The sequence below is a fragment of the Orycteropus afer genome, unplaced genomic scaffold (assembly GCF_000298275.1).
Source record: "Orycteropus afer afer isolate SDZICR_OR568_19922 unplaced genomic scaffold, OryAfe1.0 scaffold00006, whole genome shotgun sequence".
Lineage (NCBI taxonomy): Eukaryota > Metazoa > Chordata > Mammalia > Tubulidentata > Orycteropodidae > Orycteropus > Orycteropus afer.
In genome coordinates this window covers 17,250,291-17,257,479 of record NW_006921593.1, presented here as the reverse complement: position 1 = coordinate 17,257,479, position 7,189 = coordinate 17,250,291, and the positions used below count along the sequence as shown (strand labels likewise).

General features: G+C 38.6%; 1 non-coding gene across 1 annotated transcript; it reads left to right on the top strand.

Annotated features, from left to right (window-relative positions):
• The first annotated feature begins 6,367 nt into the window (after positions 1-6,367).
• On the top strand, positions 6,368-6,473 carry LOC122150239. Its single transcript, XR_006163560.1, has one exon. It is a non-coding gene; the product is annotated as a U6 spliceosomal RNA (small nuclear RNA).
• The last annotated feature ends 716 nt before the right edge of the window (positions 6,474-7,189 follow it).

The following is a 7,189-nucleotide window of genomic DNA, read 5'->3' as shown; positions in this document are numbered from 1 at the left end:
ATAGACTGTGGATCCACATGGTGTACCAGTCACTAGGACTAATTGTTTACATGAATCTTTGGTTTTCTTCATTCTTCTTTGCTCTGGGCGAGGAGAGACCCATCATTGCATCTAGATGGCTGCTTGCAAGCTTTTAAGATCTCACTCACTACTCACCAAAGCAGGAGGTGGAACAATGTTTTGTGTCGATTGATGCCAATTGACTACAGTCCCGAGCCCACAGGTTCAACTACCTCTTCCCTCTGGGTAGCTGGCTGTGACCAAGAAGTGACTACAACCTTGTCCCTTGTCAGCTCTACTATACACCTGGGAATTCTTACAGAACAAGCACTTGTAGAACCAATGACTGTCAACCCTATACATGGTCTTGGGTACACTCCCTGCTGCACAGACATACCTACTAGTTCAGTCTGTCCATCCATCTATCCACCCATATACCCATGTTTGCCTTCACTGACAATGCAGTACTGTATGTGCAAAAGGGTTCATCTTTATTGTCTGAACCTCCCATGTACCTCTCTATGTCTTCTTGTTCCTCATTGCCACTATGTTGATCACTCACATTTGGTACATTGCCCTTCTCTTCACCCAAATCAATACTTGTCTCTACCTGTGTAACAGTGTTCCCTCCCTTCCCTTCCCCTCCCAGCCCTGGTGACCAACAAAGAAAATTTCCTTCCATATATAAACCTTTCCTTGACTTTTACAATAATGGATTAATAAAATATTTGTCCTTCTGTGATTGACTTATTTCACTCAGCATAATGTCCTCCAAGTTCATCCATGTTATGTGGTGTTTTGCAGATTCTATGTTATTCTTTAGGGTTGCACCGTATTCCATTATGTGTATGTACCATAGTTTTGTTATCCATTCCTCAGTTGACGGACACCTAGGTTGTTTCCATCTTTTGGCTATAGTGAATAGTGCTGTGATGAACATGGATGTGCATATATCTGTTCTTGTCATGGCTCTCATTTCTTTAGGATATATACCTAGTAATGGAATGCCTGGGTCAAATGGTATTTCTAATTCCAACTTTTTAAGGAATCATCATGCTGATTTCCACAGTGGTTGTACCATTTTACAGTCCCATAAGCATTGTATGAGAGTCCCACTTTCTCCATATCCACATCAGCATTTGTTATTTTCATGAAAATATTTTTTATGATCTCTCAACTATCAACCAATTAAGTTCTTCTTTAATTTTGTTCAAAGAAAGAATTAAGAACTACCTAACTTGGAAAATGATTCAATAAGGATAATCTAAGTTTGCAATTTCTGAAAAATTTGTCAAAACGACTGAAAAAGAAAAAACCTTCCCTTTTTCATGTAAAGATAATTTAGCACGTAATCTTCACAAAATGCTGGGGAACATGTTAATTTTAATACATATATATATATATATATATATATACACATATATATATATATATATATATATATATATATATATATATATATATATATATATATATATATTTACCTCTCTATCCACTCATAGATTAGTGTTTGCTGTTACTGATAATGCAGTATTGTGTATGCAATAGTATTTGCCTTTATTGTCTGTACCTCTTGTGCACCTCTCCATGTCTTCCTTTTCCTTAGTGATATTGTGCTAGTCACACCCTTTTGTTATAGTTTAATTACCTTCACTGATATCACACCTGTCTCTTAATTATCCATCTATTTTTCCTCACTCCTCTCTCCTTCCATCCCCGGTAACCATCAAAGATTTTTATTTTCCTCCTTTACATTAAGGACTCATGCAATATTTGTCCTTCTGTAATTGACTCATTTCACTCAGCATAACATCCTCCAAGTTCATCAATGTTATGAGGTGATTTGCTGATTCTTTGTTATTCTTTAAAGTTATATAGTATGGCATTGTGTGTATGTACAATAGTTTGGTTATCCATTTATCTATTGATGGGCATCTAGGTTGTTTCCAACTCTTTAGTGAATTGTGCTGTGATGAACATGGGTGTGCATATGTCTGTTCATGTCCTGTCTCTCACCTCTTTAGGATATATTCCTAGTAGTGGGATTGCTAAGTCAAATGGTTTTCCATTTCCAACTTTTTAAGGAAGCACCATACCATTTTCCACAGTGGTTGTACCATTTTACAGTCTCACCAGCAGTGTATGGGAGTTCCAATCTCTCCAAACCCTCACCAGCATTTGTTGTTTTCTATCTTGTTGAACTTCAATGTAGTTAATTTGATAACACACTTGAATATTCAATATATTTTAATATAACAACATACTTCAAAAATATTTTTGCCAAAACCTTTATGAAGAAGTTAGCACACACAATTTAAAACTCAAATGTCAAGCCAACAAGCCAAATCAGATTTGATTTTGTCACACAAAAAAAATATTTCACTTTTCAACTTAAATAATTTGTTAATATACAGCCTAATGACAACTATCTTCCTTCTGAATTGTAAATCTTTGACAATGAAGAGATAGATGGTAAATATAGGTATGTAATAAGTTATTAATTGGATAGTTGTAGATAGATAATAGACATGTAGGTGGTAGATAATACAGGTGAAAATAGGTAAACAAAATAAATGATACAAAGAGAAAGATGATAGACGATAGAGAGAGAGAGAGAAGGCACCATATCTTGCTGGAATTTGCCTTTCTTGTGACATAAATCATCTCTCATCAATATTTCCTGTTGACCTCTTCATGTCATCCATGTTTTGCTTTCATAGAATCTCAGACAGGAGGGCAACTTCCTCTATAGTGTTTGCAAGAGAAGAAGTACATTAACTAAGTCAACACTGGCATCACTTCAGAGTCTCATTCCACAATGTAGATGAGTCCAGAACACCCCAACATACATTCCACTCTCACTTCAAACTTCTCACAGAAGTGGGCAGAGCCCAGGAAGACCAACAAAGCCCTCCTATGGGTCAGCAGGGCCTCTGCTGACACCCATGAGGTTGTTTCACCCCAGGAAGGGGATAAAGCTCCCAATGGCTGACGCTGCGGAGCAGAAATTGAGAGCTATCAACCTCTGGAAAGTACTTGCATGGAATTTGACTATCTGGAAATACTTTCCTTAATCCATCCCTACCATACTGCTTGGACAATCTCCGGCTGTGCCTATATCATTCCCCAGGGTGATGATGGCCAGCCTCCAACTTGGTCACCTCTTACCATCCATTTGTTCTGCACTGATCATCCCCTGCCCCTTGGAGCATCCACAGCCACCCCAGGAGCAGGCCCCAGAAACAATGAAAATCTTGTCAGTGGTAAATATCAGCAAGTCTCTCGACACAGACATTAGCAGGTGCCTTTCCATTAAAGGCCTTGTTATGCAGCTGACATATTGCTACTTGGCAGAGCTTTGAGAATTGCTGGAACCAAACATGAGGATTCCTCCAAGGCATCTCTTGCTGTGAGCACACTTGTTATGGTTGGGATAATTTCTGGTTTCCAAGGATTGATTTCACTTTTGACCCAATATGTGCTGTAGGTTAGACACTAAGAATTACCCAGAACTGTACTTTACTCACTAATGTTTGGGAAAAGTATTCCTATGGTTTGTGATGTAGAGTTAAATATGTTTCTGAAGTAACATTGCTACATAACAAAGAGCCAATTCAAAATAATAAATGGATTGGTTATCACATAGATGAATAAACTAGACTGAAGTTCTCCCCAACTATTCTGCCACATTTGGCTAAATCCAGTGTGCTCTAAGCCAAAGTACTCAGGCCCAGAGGAGCAGAAAAACAAACCCAAACAGAGCAGCTGTGCACACTCCAATAAGTCTCATTTCATTGAAATCTGGCAACTTGAGCTGTTGATCCAGAGGGGAGTACACCAGATCAGGGGTGAAGAAATAGAGGGGAGAGAAGTATAAAAGTGGAATACTTGGAGAATCTTACACGATCGAGCAATATATTGGAAGAAAAATGTCTGGAGAGAAAATCTCAAATTCAGGAAACATGGCTCTGAGTCAAAAGGAACCCCGCCTGGTTAAAAGGAAAATATGCAGTTACGCCAGTTAAATAACACGCAGGTAGATCTCCACACACACAAGAAAGGTTAAATGAGCAGAGTCAACTGCGAGAGGAGCTGGGGAGCTTTGATGCAGGGGAGATGAGTAGCTCTCTGGTGACCCTTCCCCCGACTCTTGTCTCTAACAGGAGGCATGCTGGGAGGAAAGTAATTTAGTGGAAAGTGGTCCCATTCCCAGTAGCCACATAGATTATTAGATGTTCAGAAAAATCTAATAAATAGGAAATTTTCTAATAAAGAAGACTTTAAATGTAACCAACTAGGAAAAGGCACAAATGAATAGAAAAATACACCCTTTGTGGTGAATGGAAAGGCTCAACATTCAAAGTTGTAAATTGTTCCACAGATCAATAACCAATGCAATTTTAATAAAGCCTACATTACTGTATTGCAACACTGAGCACATAGTATGTGTTCAATAAGCACTTATTGAAAGAAGGAATTCAGAAAGAGGAAAAATTTAGACATTGATCATTTATTTTGCAAGTGCATTTGGCTTAGCAAAACAGAGCATTTTGAGAGAAATAAAGTGTCTTGCAACTTGTATGAACTACAAACATGTCAAAATATATCCTGTTTCACATGTGATGGAAGAAATGAAATTAAACAACAAAGTCCCATTTTTTACCCATTAGGTTGGCCATACAGAAGAGGAATTGGTGCATTCAGATTGTGGTGTTGGTAAAGAGTATTGAATATACTGTGAACTGTTAGAAGAAGGAACCAATTAGTCTCATAAGAAATGCAATCAGAATGCTCCTTAGAAGTGAGGATGGTGAGACTGGCCCACTTATTTTTGGACAGTGTCATCAAGAAAGTCCAATGATTAGAAAAGGGCATTATGTTTGACACCATAGAGGGTCAGCAAAAACAAGGAAAGCCCTGAGTGACATGCATTGACACAACAGCCATAGTGATGGGTTCAGACAAACACCGACCGTGAATATGTTGCAGGGCTGGGCAGAGCTTTATTTTGTTGTACATAAGGTCAGGGTAGCTGACCGGACAACAAAGAACAATAACATCACAAACAATTGACCATCTCCAGTTGGAGAGCTGTGCAGCAGCACCTTCTCGTAAACTGCCACTACCTTGTGGGAGGGTGGCCTTTATTATCTACGACAATGTCAAGTGTGGATGTCCTGCAGCCCAGCTATGCTCCTGCAGTCCAAGTCTCCTCCAGGAGTACTTGCCTGGGTGCTCAAGGGTGGGCGTAGCAGCACTGTCTGGTGCTGGAAATATGTGGAACTCAGGCTGTACATCAGTGAGGACTGGTTGGAATTAAGGTGTATCCAACTGATTTGTGTTGAGACCAGAACTCTACAGAGCAGAAAAGTCTGTGGCCAGTCCTGGTGCTTTGGGTGGGCATGAGTGGGAGACCAGTCCTAAGGAAAAGCAATCATGTTCACATTGCACATGTTCATGGGTTACATTTTCTATCAGCAAATGCTTTTCTGGTAACTTTTAAAACAAGAAAAGCAATGGGAAAAAGTCATGACTTGGGGCTAAAATCCAGGGAGTAGATTCTTTCAGGTACTTGTGGCATCTTGTTTGTTTCTATTAGAATTTTTTTTCCAACCAAAATCAAAGCATTTGTTTCTCATACATCCGCAAATGGAAAATGGGAGATCCAGCAGTGGTCACTGAGCAAAGTGGGGACCTTTCGTGAAAGTGTGAGAAGGCAAATGCACCGCTGACTGAGGCTGAGGAAAGTAAGAGATGAAGAACAATTATGATAATAGCACCCACATTTGCACAGTGGGAAATGTAAAGATCTGGTTTAAAACCGACAGAAAAAAAAAAAGAAAAAAGAAATGTCTAACATAACAAAGAATACCAGAGGAAAGATGAAATAATAAAGTTCAGAAATGAAAGGAAAAATGGGAGAAAGGAATTGCTATTTCTTTATCAAGAAGGAGATATAAGTACAAATATGTTATGGCATATCAACATTATGGATTAATTATCTTTAAAGAGACAACTGATTTTGAAATGTGTATGCTATGAATTCTTTCTGCACTGTTTACTTTTTTACACATGCATATATTAACCTGATGACAATTTTAAACATTAAATACAAAAATAACATCAAATATTTCAAAGTTAACCCAGACAATTAGAAATATCCAGAACAGAAAGGCAGTGGATGGGTCCATTTATTTTCACTTCTGATGACTTATTTCAAGTTCACAGTCATACATGATAAAATTAAGTTTTGAGTAAACAAGTTCAATTTTCTTTCCTGTTCCCTGTTGTTTTGAAAGTCCTTTCACAGTTATTAAAAGACAAAAAATACATAAAGGGAAAGTAAATGTTAAAATGTTTCTGTTTTGTGCTTGTTTTGGCAGCACATACCTAAAACTGGAACAACACAGATAAGATGAGCGTGGCTTCTGTGCAAAGATAATACATAAATTTATGAAGTGTTCCTTAGAGGAAAGGAAGCTAGATCAACAGAAACAGGACAAACAAAATGGAAACAATGAGGATCCTGCAAATTGTGAGGATCGCAACCAATTCAAAGCCATTTGTATAAAAATTGTTAAATGGGAACATGATTTGGTGTGTACACTTTCACCTAAAACATAATGAAATAGTATTTTTAAAACTTTTCTTTTTTTGGTTACCTCATTTGATGTCAGTCTTTGAAGAACAGTAAACACTCAAGGACCACAAGAGTCCCCAAAGCCCTAAGCTTATGTGAGTCACTCCAAAGGAAAGCACCTACAAGTCATAGGAAACACACACTTAGGAAAATTTAGTGACCACACAGCTGCATGTGCGATGCAAACACATCACCATCACATTTATGAAGGGCAGGCATAGTAGCCATCTCAAACCTCATTCCCAAAGGACATGAAAGCAGATTTCTTTGCATGGGCAACACAAGAAATTCAGAAGCTTTGGGGCATTTTACATTTGTTGACATTTGGAGTGAACAGAAAGGGCCAAGTCCGTTGAAACTATTTGCCTCATAGAACTGTGAGTTGGGATGCCTTGGAGGGTTGACCACCCAGCTGGCCTAACCCTCACCCCTTTTGCACTCAGAGTGACACAGCAGTATATTGAGAGGTGGAATTGGTTTGCTATGCTCAGCATGGCTGGCATTGACCTCTGGGGTGTGGCAGAAGGTGGACTTTTGGAAGCACTTCTG